The sequence below is a fragment of the Megascapheus bottae genome, chromosome 16 (genome assembly GCF_031878675.1).
Source record: "Megascapheus bottae isolate mThoBot1 chromosome 16, mThoBot2.hap1, whole genome shotgun sequence".
NCBI lineage: Eukaryota > Metazoa > Chordata > Mammalia > Rodentia > Geomyidae > Megascapheus > Megascapheus bottae.
In genome coordinates, this window is record NC_143524.1 from 26,449,856 (window position 1) to 26,463,801 (window position 13,946).

General features: G+C 35.7%; 1 protein-coding gene across 1 annotated transcript in view; it reads right to left on the bottom strand.

The window, feature by feature from the left end:
- The window catches only part of Bbox1 (gamma-butyrobetaine hydroxylase 1), a 51,790-nt gene extending 42,333 nt beyond the window's left edge, over positions 1–9,457 (bottom strand). Inside the window, exon 1 of the mRNA XM_090347981.1 lies at positions 9,243–9,457. The gene's annotated coding sequence lies outside the window, so the exon portion shown is untranslated. The remainder of the gene's footprint in view (positions 1–9,242) is intronic.
- Positions 9,458–13,946: the final 4,489 nt, after the last annotated feature.

Genomic DNA, 13,946 nt, shown 5'->3' on the forward strand with positions numbered 1-13,946 from the left:
CTCAGTACACAGTGTCACTTTGGTTCTAGCCTTTACTTTTTTTTTTTACTTATTTTCTCAAAAAATATAAAAATGTCTAGCTTTTGCAAGGAATTTGTTTTGTTTGTTCTCAGATTTTTCTGCTTGATGCACAGAGCAATTAGGAAAGAAAAAGAAATATGACATTCAAATTTCAAAGAAAAAAGTCAATTTATCTCTTCTAGTTTATGGCAGAAAGCTCTATAAGACTTTCAAACCCAAACTTTAGAAATGTAAAAATTTAGCAAGTTCATAAGACACAAATCAACACATAGTCATCCACATCATTTCTATATTATAATCTTCAGTGCTGTAAAATGGTACTAAGAATATAATCACATTTACAACACCATCACAGGAATTTAAAATTGAATGTAGCCAAAGAGATAAAAGATCTATATTCTATAAACTGTAAGCTCTGTATTTTATAAAATGATCTGATTGAAGATACATGTTAATAGAATGATATGCTAAATTTTTGGATTAGGAGAAATAAAGAAGTTAAAATATCCCTTACAACAATGTGATTCACAAATTTATACCAAAATTCTAATGAGATGATTCGGAGAAATAGAGGAAAATAGCCATAAATTTTTAATGGAGTCATAATAATCCTTAAAGAGCCAGAGCAACCATAGAAAGAAAAGCAAAAGCTTCCCACTAACTGATCAGTCTCAAAACACACTATAAAGTTAGTAGCATATAAAGTAGTAGTGGTGAAAGAAAAAAGGAAAAGAAAAATACAAAAAATAAAAAGCTATGTACAATACTAGCCAACAGAATGCAGAAACAAATTAAAATATTATACACTACAATCTAGTAGGCTTCATCCCACAGATGCAAGGCTGGTTTAACATTCACAAATCAATCAATGTAATACATCACATCAACAGAGATAAGGATAAGAATCATGTGATAATTTCTCTTGATAAGGAGAAGGCATTTGACAAAATACAACATCCATTCATGTTGAAAGCACTAGAAAAAATAGGAATAAGAGATACATTCCTTAAAATAATTAAAGCCATATATGACAAACCTACAGGAGTACTATACTAATTGTTACAGTATCTCACTGTTACCTGATATATCGGATATATTTGTATTTCGTTATTTGAAATTGGATAGGGAAGGGGGGGAAACAGGATGAAGGGTGGGGGTGGGGGGAGGGAAATGGGGTCCAAGACATGTGAAAGGGTATCAATGTATGGGAATTAATGCACCATCTATCTGGCAAATATCATGTACCCCTTCTATTAATTACAATAAAAAATATATGAAAAAAAGACTGGAACCATTTACCTTAAAATCAGGAACAAGATAGGGATGCTTACTCTCCTCACTTCTGTTCAATATAGAGCTGGAACCCTTAGCCAGAGCAATAAGGCAAGAGAAGGACATCAAAGGGATCCACATAGGGAAAGAAGAAATTAAACTATCCCTATTCACAGTTGATATGATCCTCTACCTGAGTGACCCAATAAGCTCCACTCCAAAACTCCTCAAATTAATAACCCACTTTAGCAAAGTGGCAGGATACAAAATAAACCTACAAAAGCCTTCTTGTATACCAATAATATGCAAACAGAAGGCCAAATCAAGAAAATGATCCCATTTGCAATAGCCCCTGTCCCAAAGAATAAAATACTTAGGAATTAACTTAACCAAAGATGAAAAGCAATCATTTAATGAAAATTATAAAAGCCTAACAAAAGAAGTTAAAGAGGACACCAGGAAATGGAAAGACATCCCATGCTCATGGGTAGGGAGAACCAGTATAGTGAAAAATGGCCATACTGCCAAAATTGATATAGAAATTCAATGTAATCCCCATCAAAATCCCAAAGACATTCTTTACTGAAATAGAAGACACAATCCAAAGGTTCATATGGAATAAGTGAAGACCTAGAATATCAAAACAATTCTAGGCAAAAAGAGCAATGCAGGTGGTATCACAATACCAGATTTCAAACTCTACTACAGAGCCATATTAACAAAAACAGCATGGTATTGGCACAAAAATAGACCAGAAAGATCAACAGAACAGAATTGACGATCCAGAAATAGAACCGCATACCTATAGTCAACTTGTATTTGACAAAGGAGCCAAAGATATACAGTGGAACAAACACAGCCTATTCAATTATTGGTGCTGGCAAAACTGGGCAGCCACATGCAGAAAACTAAAAATTGACCCTAGCCTTTCGCCATGCACAAGCATTAACTCAAAGTAGATCAAAGACCTCAATGTCAGACCTGAAACTGTGAAACTGCTACATGATAGAGTAGGAGAGACATTGGAACTCATAGGCACCAGCAAAAGATTCCTGAACAAAATTCTGGGGTCACGACAGATTGGAGAGAGACTCGATAAATGGGACTAACTAAAAATAAAAAGTTTCTGCACATTGCCTAGCATGCATGAAGACCTGGATTCAATTCCTTGGTACCACATACTTGGAAAAAGCCAGAAGTGCTGTTGAGGCTCAAGTGGTAGAGTTGTAGCCTTGAGAAAAATCCAAGGACAGTGCTCAGGCTCTGAGCTTAAGCCCAGAACTGGCAAAAAAAAGTTTCTGCACAGATAAAAACATAGCCACTAAAAAGAGAGACAGCTAACCAACTGGGAAAAGATATTTACTAATAATACATCAGACAAATGCTTAATATACAATATCTACAGGAAACTCAAGAAACTAATCCCTCCCCAAACCCAACAAGCCATTTACTAAATGGGCAAGGGAATTTAAAGAGACACTTATCAAAAGAAGAAGTTAAAATGGCAGAAAAGCATATGAGAAAATGCTCATCATCCATGGTCAGAAAGGAAATGCACATAAAACAACCCTAAGATACCACCTTACCCTGATTAGATTGGCCAAGATTTTGAACTCAGACAATAACAGATTCTGGCGGGGTTGTGGAGAAAAAGGAACCCTACTGCACTGCTGGTGTGATTGTAAGCAAGTTCAGCCACAGTGTGGAGGTTTCTTAAAGAACTGAAAATTGAACTTCCCTACGATTCTGCCATACCACTCCTGGGCATCTATCCTGAACATCATAACCTAGGATATGATAAGGACACCTGCTGAGCTATGTTCATCTCTGCACTATTCACAATAGCCAAGTGGTGGAAACAATCCAGATGCCCTACTGCAGATGAATGGATATAGAAAATGTGATATATATATACATATATATATATACACACACACACACACACACACACAATGGAATTCTACATAGCCAATGGACAAGGTAAAATAATGGCATTCACAGGGAAATGGATGAATCTAGAGCGAATTATGTTGAGTGAGACAAGTCAAGACCAAAGGAACAAAAGGCACATGGTATCATTAATGTGTGGCTATTAGATCCAAACAGTACAAGAGCAAGGACTCAATATTTGCATATCCAATGCCATGGAAATATAAACACAACTACATAGACATAAACATTTATGACTTTATAGACATAATATTATATTACATAGATTAATATGCATCTATGACATACAAGCCCTCAGTCTAATTTCAATTATGTTCTAAAATCTAAGCGCCAGTTATTGTATATAGTGATTGTTTTCTTGAATACTCATTTGTTAAACACATCATTTGAAATATGATGTAAAAATCCATGTTAATAAATTCTTTAATAAAACAAAATAAAAAGCTATGTACAGCACATAATATAAACATCTTGTTTCTATACCTTGAAATTTATGTTGATATACTTCATTGTATATGATCCTGTGTATTAAGCAAATGGGTTATTGAGATCCCTCGTTAAGAATATCATGAACTTCTAGTCCTTACAAATGAGGGAAACCATGCAAACTATTTTTCTTTGGGTTTGGCTTACTTCACTTTATATACTTTTTTTTTTAGTTCTTTCCATTTCATTCACAACAAGCAAGACATAGAATCAATGTAAGTGTCCACAGATGAATGGAAAATGTGAGATGCTGGGTGCTGGTGGCTCACACCTGTAATGATATCTAGTCAGGAAGCTGAGGTCTGAGGATCAGGGGTTGAAGCCAGCCAGGGCAGGAAAGTCCATGAGATACTTATTTCCACTTAAATACCAGAAAACCAAAAGTGATGTTATGGCTCAAAGTGGTAGGGCACTAGCCTTGAGTGAAAAAGCTTAGAGACAGCACCCAGGCCCTGAGTTCAAGCTCCAAGACTAACAACTATTACCCCCAACAAGAAACAAGAAATAGAATGTGAGATAACCCCATACAAACACAAATACTACACACATGCCCATACATAATGGAATACTATTCAGACATATAAAAGAAGGTAAGCCTGTCATTGTGACAACATAGGTAAATCTGAAAAGTGTTGAGCTAAGTGAAATGGGACACAAACAGACAAGCTCATTTATACATAGAAGTCCAAAAAAGTAGACCTAATTGGAAAAGAGAATAGATTGGTGAGTGCTAAGGTGTAGGAAGCAGGAAAATGTGGAGATATTGGTCTTAGGATGTAATATTTAAGTTATGCGGGATGAGTAAAATCTGGAGATCTAATATAGTATGATAAATATGGTTAATACTTTATTAGATATTAGACATGTTATTAGAAAATAGATCTTAAGTGATACTACTACATGTACACAAAATGATAACTATGTCATGTGGTAGGCACATTCATTAATTGATTGTGACAACAAATCCACAATTCATACTTATATCAAGGCATCATACTGATTTTCACAAATATGTACATTTTTGTTAATTAATATTTCTTGTTTACTTTTTAGTGTTGGACAATGATGAAATTAAAGAATAGCAATGTTAACAGTATTAAATGTCATGATAGTATTTCCAACAATAATAAATTAATAATACTAGAATTAATACTAGAATTACTAATAGTATTAATTATAATTATGAGTAATAATTATACTGTTGTGTTGTATTATATCACATAACAAATAAAATTCTATATTAATATGTGTAATTATAGCTATTAGTTATAATTCCACTATTACTTATAATGGTGCTGTTTATATAATATTATATTATTTATATAATATATAGTATTATGATAGTATTATAAATAATAGTAGAAGTGATAATATTAGTAATAATTAACACTATTACTATAGTAACTATAGAAGTAACTATAGAATTAATACTAAAACAACTAAATTAATAATTAAACAGTAAATTAATAATAAAGCAATAACCATAGAATTAAAAGTTTATGTTCACTGATTGCTTTCTTTACGCATTTCACTTGTTTTTTTTTTTTTATCATCAAGGTTCCCTGTTCATTGACATATAGTTTATATCCAATTGGTTTGCAATTCTATAGTAATTACTAGGTTTGACCTTTTTGAGTTGAAGGGATTTCTATGAATCATGAAATATGAAACATCAGTACTTAAGCGAACCACCATCGAGGTTTGTATTTCCCACCACGATGAAGGTGGTGCTGCAAAGATCTGATCACTCAGGTACATAGACATCTGTACCAACAAACACAAATCACACTCTAGCCTATTCCAGACTGCTCAGAGATATTTTTCCATCTCTCTTTTAATTTTCTTGTAACTAAGGCATTTCAGCTTGAGAGGGAAACACACATTTGCTGTCACTAGGATACCTAAGAATTGCCTTTCCCCCTCCCCCAACCAGGCCAAAAAATAAAGACAGTAACATGACAAGAGCTGGAGAAGTCAGGATGATGATGATCAGAGGCTGCTGCAGGCAAGTGTGGGGTAGATTGGGAAAGACTAAGGGTGTTGCTGATGTTGAATTATTTGGATATCTGTGCTGGAACTTGACAGCTCATTTCTAGCCTTCAGAATCTTTCTTTGAATTTTATGACAAATATGAATGGTATTCCAAACAAAAATGTGAAGAAATAGGGAAATCATTTTCTATTATAAGTTTTCTTGGATTATTTGAACTTCAGTGGAGCAGATGTGATGAAAATACAAAAAGAAAAAAAATTAAGGGTCATCAATGTTTAAAAGCAACTTGCTTCTGAAAACTCATAGGCCTGCACATAACTAGTTGTGAGTTGTTTTCAATTTAGGGTTTAGTCTAGTGAGAAGATCATGATAATTTTGTAAGTTGGCTAGTTATTGTGATATTTTTTATTCCCCCTGTGGAAAAGAAAAAAGTAGGAAAATAATGGATATATATATATATGCATTTTTTGTCATTGAAATTTCTTTTATAAGCTAAGGAACAAATATAAAAATATTTTATACTTAATTTTGCTTCTTATTACCATTATTATTTAGTGTGTGAAACCAAATGATAATTTTGGTGAGGAGGGGTAGTTTTGCCTGTCATATAAAACAGATTAGAGTTTGGCATCTTCCTATCTGATTGGATGGTTATCTTTGAAAGTTATACCAGGCGTGTGTGTGTGTGTGTGTGTGTGTGTGTGTGTGTGTGTGTGTGTGTGTGTGTGTGTGTTTTCCTTCCCTACAACTAGCCATAAATTTCTTATTCAGGGTTATATGTTTTATCTGGGACTTTTGCTTAGCACAACTTAATTATGTTAGAGATTATCCTAGTTGAGGGATGGTTGTGGGTTTTGTCTTTTTTTATTCTTTATTTGTCATCCAACTTTTCCAGTCTTGTTTGGAAAATTAAGAAAGTAGCTCTGAAAATTATTTTGTACATTATTCTTGGAAATAAAGTAACTCAGAATTCTTAGAGCCAGAAAGAAGCAACCTATGTTATTAGTGGTTTCGGTACTTTTACCAGATAGTTGGGTTGGGGGAACCCCAAAATACAGCTCAGTGATGCTGAGTATGATTTCTAAAAATCTTCTCTGTGTGTTAGTGAGCAAGTTTGCCTCAAATCTAGGTTTACCAACCCAGTGAAATGCACATCAAGGGAAAATTTTCTAGCTCTAATAAATTATATGACAAATTTCTCAAATATTATTTGGAGCCAATTTAAGTCATAGGCTTTGGAAGTGACTTATAAGAAATTGGTGCAGGAAGTTCATGGTTAGTCTGAACAAAATTAAAATTGGGGTATAACAGTGTTTGTGTGAGAAAGCAGATTCATCTCCTAGATTATTAACTCACCAGAGTAAAAGACTGTCATTCCTTTGGCATTTTTCATTATGAAAGAATAAGAATATAACAACCCCTTCAAATCTATTTCATCTTTTCTTGCACAAAGTAAATTTCCAGTCTTGCTACAAGTCACATGTTTGGCAACCACATGCTATTAGTAGGATCAAAAATGATTAAAATGAACACTATAGTAATTGTGTTTGAGTGTGTGTGTGTCTGTGTATGTGTGTGACAGACAGGAGCATAAAAGGATTTATAAAGCCGTTATTATGGTCTTGGATACTCGGTTGATGTTTTCTCTACAGCAACCTCATTGAATATACTAGAAAACTCCCTGAAGTTTAGCACTATCACTCGAGTCTCATAGGTCAGCTTGACCTTGAGCTTGACTTGACAACAAAGGAAATAAGAATTTTCATTTACTCTACATGATGGGAAAATCATGGTTGAATAATTTTCCAGGAAATAATTAACATATCAAAATGGTGCTATTAAAATGAGAGCTCAAACTCAAGATCTTTAGTTATTAGTTAACTTCACCCTCTGACATTTCAGCTCCAGAAGTAGAAGGAAAGACGAACTAACTTTCCAGATATTAAGCCACACAGGCCCCCAAATATTAATATCCGGTATCTTTGACTCCTATTTCTTGCATTGAGAACAGGAAATGGTTCTCTTTTTCTATTTCTTCCTACTGTAACTCTGCTACAATAAAAAAGGCTTTGCAAAGAATATTACTATTCTTTCAGCCTGAACTAATCTTTAAACCATAAAACTCAAATAAGATATCCACTTGGAAAGGTAGAAGTTTATCAGACTGTATTTATGGTGTCTAAATTTAAATAGCATTGAATATACATATTCTAACTGTCTTACTTTGAAGCCTTTTTTCATTTTATACTTGATTTAGTAAATGGCTGGAGTACATAATTGTTTTTCTCATGTAAATAATTCACTCTACAGAATCACTACTAGCAAAACCATATCATCTCTTGACATCATTTCACCATCTTGCCTAGTATCTGATTTAAAGTATCAGATTTCGACTCTCCTTATACATTTTAAAAAAGTAAATGCTAGTTTTGCTCTGGAGGAATTACCAACTTAAAACAGGAACTCAAAATGATATCAGGAAAGTTACTAGGCATTTTCTAAACTTTTTGATCCAGAGTATATATTATTATGACAAATAATGAAGTTCATAATCCAATGAATAAAAAGAAAATGCATCTTTGTAAGGAAAGTAACATTAAAGTGTGAACAACAGTTTTAATTGACCTGAATTTTAAAGATACATGTTGTACTTGGCTTTCAAGGTTGACCAATGGGCCAAGGAATAAGAGGCAGTCGCCTTTCTTTGAGCTGGGTTGTGCATTATTCAGGCAACATTAAAAAAAAAAAAGTCTTGCCAGAACACTCTTCTCATACCCAGTTTGCATTTTAGACAGTGTTCTCTCTGTCTCTTCAATATGTTTTCTGGATCTGCTTAGGGAGTGCAGAGTAATTTGACAACCAGACTAAGCCAAATGTAATTGGAAAAGGGAAGCTGCCAAAAAGCAATCAGATCCACTACATTCCGAAATCAAGTCTCTTCCAGATGCCTGGTGGAGTCTCCCCATAGCAGCCCCAGGCTGTGGGCGACATGTGGCTGGAGTTCCAAGTGGATGTGCTCCCTGCCCCACCCCCAACTCACAGACCTGAACCCACAGAGAAAGGTGAACTCAATCACATCTATTCTCAGCTATGCTTCCACCACGAAACCACACAAAACTTACCCAGTAAAGAAAAGACCCTAGAGGTCTGGTGGAAGAAGGAGCCTCCTGGTGCCTGTCACATTCCAGGACTGATCTGCCCTTAACACCCAACTTGCTATGAGAACTTTTCCATAGAAGTTTTCATGCTCCTGGCAATTCTGTCCTGGCCCTGCCCCCAGACACAGAGGAGTTTGCAAATGAGGACGGATACCTCAATCTGAAGGTGCAGCAATTTCTGAAAGGAGCTTGGAGGTTAAAAAAAAGAAAAAGGAAAAGAAAGAAAGTAAAACGATTTTCTTTTTCCACTTGGAGGTGAAGCAGTTGTCAAGAGAAAGTACTTTTCCCTACACTAAAACCATAAATCCCTCTACTCACTGCAAATAGGCCATTGGCCCTGTTTAGAAGGAGAACATTTCATACCTGTCCTGTCTTCTGCCCCTGGGCCAGCAGCAGAAGCAAGAGTAAGTGAACAAGCTCTTCCACTTCTTTCCCACTGTTCACTGAGACAGCTCTTTGATTGCAAAACTCACTTGGAGAAGAAACATTAAGGCATACAAGGAGGAGCTTCTCAGCTTTCACCTGAGCAGAGATGTGGTGACATCTGATTGTTCCTGGATGGTTACAACACAAACCTCTTTGAAGAGAACTGATCAGTTGTGGAATGGCTGGGATTGGTTTCTCTTACACCCATGCCTTTTTTTTTTACTTCCAGTTTTGATTGGATTAAACAGTTTCTAGAGCCGAGGCACCTCCAAGTCACTTGCTTGCTCTGTGATTGGACTCACAACACACAGCCTTTCGGGGAGACAAAGGGAAAGGCCAGGGTGGGAAACATGCCAGGGACCAGAACTCGGCTGCTAGGCATTTACAAGGGGAGTGCCCAGTGAAGACAGAGGGCTTGTTGGAGAGATCCCAAGATCCAGTGCTTAACAAGGTCACCATTATGTTAAAAGCCAGTCTTCAGGTGTCAAGCAACTCTAGGAAACTGATCACCAGCCCTGTGACTTCCTCTCACGGGTACCACCCTTCTCAAGAAGACACACAGTGTACAGCTTGTTCTTTTTTGTCCAAAGGACTCGAAGAGAAATAAAAGAGCTAACACTACAGGGAGAAAAGGCAGTCTCAACTCTGCAGTGAACTCTGTCATGATTTCTTATACTTCCTTTTCCAGACTTGTGATGTGCTTTCCCCCTTCTAATTAATGTTATCAATTCATTTCAAGGTAAGATTACACAAATCCTTGCCTCAGTGGTCACCTCCTCCCAGTTTCTTCTCTCCCAAGGTTCTAGGTCAAATTACTGACACCCAGAGTACAGGAACAATAACATCAGGTTTAATTTCCCACATGTGGGAGGAGTGTGTGTACGTGAGACGCTCTCACAAATGTTGCTAGAACCTTCAACCTCCATTAACTGAAGTTACAAGTATGCCAGAAATAATCAGAAGTAATCAGTTAATTATGCTTAATAATGCAGGATGTAACGTAATAGACATGCACACGGCTGCTTTTTTAGTTCTCTCCTTTTGTTTTACTCACAATTATCCTCCTGTAAATTTTTGTTCTGGCTTATGTTGTAAAATTATATTTAGTATACATGGTTTCTTGTAGAATGAGTAAATGGTGAACACAAATATACCTATCCATATTTAACATGTGAAAAAATTGCCAATAAAGCATTAAGTCCTACTAACCCATAGATAAACAACAAAAAAAACAAATAGGAAGGTGAAATTCTAAATTCTGATCTTTAGTGGAACAAGACTGGCAAGTGAACAGTGTAAATATCTTTTCTTTTCTTTTTTTCTTTCTTTCTTTTTTTTTTTTACCATTCCTGGGGCTTGAACTCAGGGCCTGAACTGTCCTTGGGCTTTCCTCAAGGCTGGAGCTCTACCACTTGAGACACAGCACCACTTCTAGCTTTTCTGTGTATGTGGTACTGAGGAATCAAATCCTGGTCTTTGTGCATGCTAGGCAAACACTCTACCACTAGGCCAAAAGTAGATTTCTTTTTAGCATGCCAAATTCATATTCATATTCTTCGCTTCTCTATACCTGAGAATGGTATAGTGGGATCATAGAGTAGTGCTCTTTTAAGTTTTATAGGAGCCTCTACCCTGCTTTCCATAATGACTATACTATCTACAATCCCAGCAACCAGGAATTCGTTTATTCTACATTTTCTCCAATGTTTACCCTTTGTCTTTGCATATGGATAACAGAAGACACATTTCATTTGAGTTCAAATGTTCAATCCTCTGATAATTGATAATTTTCATATATTTCTTGCCAACTGTATATGTTCCTTTTGAGAAATTATTTTTCAAGACTTTTTCACATTAAAAAAATCAGGCTAATAGTTTTATTTTCTTTTTTTGTTTAGTTGTGGGGCTTCAATTCTGGGCCTGGGCACTGTCTGGTTGAGCTTTTCAGCTGAAGTCTTGTGCTCTACCGCTTTGAGCCACAGCACCTCTTCCTAAGCTAATAGTTTTCTTGTTAGAGTTAAGGCATTTAGATGTTTGTGAAACTAGCTCTTTTGTTAGTTGTATGTTTGTATGTATTTTATCCCATTCCATTTGTTGTTGATTATCTCCTTGGCTACACAGAAAGTTTTTAGTCTGATGTAATCTCATTTATCCCTTCTTGTTTTGATTACCTGGATTTGGGGTTACATCCAAAAAAGTTAAAGTCAGTGTCATTGAAATAGTATTCACAATGTATAATTTAGAGATCAACATAAATATCAACAGATGAATGGATAAATAAATGGATAAATGAAATAATCTGGGTTCAGAAAGGTGAACACTGTATGACCTCATGTGGAATCTGAAAAAAAAATCAAACTCATAGAAGCAGAGAATGGAATGCTGATCTTCACTGAAATTTGAGGTGGGGTGGGTGGTCCCAGGAGTGCTAATCAGAGCAATATGCTGTGAACATAGCCAGTATTTATTCTATATTATTTGCTAATTTAAATAGGTAATTAAGTAAGTAAGCAAGTGAAGAAGTATCCTTTAGATATAAAATATAAGCCAATATTTCCCAAAGGGCTTTTCTGTCCTCCCAGTGATTGTCTTTTCAATATTAGCTTGCTGCCTCACATGTTCCTCAGTGCACACTAGTTCCAGAAGCAGCAAACAAAATCAATATTGATCTGAGGAGGAAATGAGACCATAGTGGCTCACGAATTATATACATGATATCAGGGCAAATTGGTTCCAGAGCCAGTGTTGTTGGCAATTTGCCCATACATTTATAATTGTCTGGAAATGGTGCTTTTATTACCCATGATGACAAAACTGTCAGCAAGCGACAAGCTTAGTTCAGAATTCACAAGTGAACACACCTGAGAAGGTGCAAAGGAAATTTTCAATGAACAGGAAGTTGCCCAGAGTCTTGCCAATGGCAACTGTTTTTTTGTTAAATTAGTAATTATTTGAGTAATTAATAGCTACTGAATATTTAAGATCTTAATAAAAAAGCAACCTGTCAATAAATACTTAATTAAGCATATTATTTGACATGGGCTGAACACAGGGGCTGATTATAGGTAATTTGGTCAATGAAATAATTTATTTTATGTAATTTTTCAGTGGAATAGGTATCCTTAAGTGCTTTGGAAGTTCTATTTTGGGCACTCTTCTTAGATCAGTCAATTGGGAATGCTACTTTGGGCCCTGCACTAGAGTGCTGTAGCCTGATCCTTCATCATAAGTGGTTTCTCTATGGAATCAAGTGACTAGACCCTCTACCAATGCTCTGTTTTAGATAATGTTCTAAGATTCCAGTCCTTGACTTTTCAGACCTCTGAAGAATTATATTTGCTTCTGAGGATTGTGTATGGTTCCTTCCCATCCTATCCATCAAGATTACCCTGCATCACTGGCATGTCTTTTCTTGGGCCTATGAGTAGGGTCTCGGGCATTTCTATATATTTATGTGGTGTATAGGAGTATGATGTTTAGTCAGGCAAGCTGGACCATTCACATAGATCACACAAACTCCCCGAGGAAATGATGAGAGAGGATGGACAAGAAATGGTAGGAATTAGGGCTTCAAGTTGCAGTCTAAAGGTTGAATCTACAGGTCATTCTTTCTCTTCCCTTACAAATTCTGATGAGAAAACAATGAATAATCTGGGGCTAAGTTCAAATTTGCCATCCAGGTTAATATGAAGGTATGAAGGTAATTTTTTTTTCAAGTTTGGAGGTTAATACTTATGTAGTGTTTAGGTTCTGTAAATAGTGCCTTGCTAGCAAGTGCTTAGCAACAGGCTGTTGAAAAACAAACAAATATACAAGCAAGCATCCACTTAATTGTAATATCTATATTTATTGTGGTCAAATTGTTCAGTATAACATAACAGAACATGAATTTGGAAAGAGACACATATAATCAGTTCTCTCAAGAGCTGGCTCCAACATAACTTTCAACACTTTTAATTTTTGCAATGTGTATTATAAGGATCTTAAATTGTGTTTGTATCCTGGGTCTCCCAAATAGTTATGATGAACTTTATTGCATAGAAAAGAAAGTGCCAACATGGAGTAGATATTTAAGAAAAACATGATACCAACAAAGGCCTGAAGGATCAGGCCTTGAAACCACCGAGGACAGTCCTAGACACTTCTATAGAACCAATAAATGTTGCTGAAGACCAACTCAGATACTTCACAAGTTTATATGATCATATTTGAGGAAGTTCAAATTTATATGTTCATCATTTTCTGCAGTTATCTTTAGGTCAAGACAAATGACCAATGTGACTTGGGGTTTTGCTTAGAAAGCCTGTGATAGACATCTCATTTGCATAAAGTTCTCCAGGGAATAGCACTCACACACAAGGTTATTCATTTTACTTTATTTTAAGTTTATTATCAGGGTAATGTATAGGGGTTACAGTTACATTGGTTAGGCAGTGGGTGCATTACTTCTTGAACATTGATACCCCTTCTTATATTTTTGTCCCTTTTTTCCCTTCCCCCACCCCCTCCCAATCATCTTGTTTACCCCTGTTCCCTTCTCTATTACAAGGTTACTCAGTTTTGGTATCTGAGTGTAGATTAGGGAAGTCTTATGTTCGGACTCTGTTCTCAGCTCCATTTTATTCCACAGGATAGAAGAGA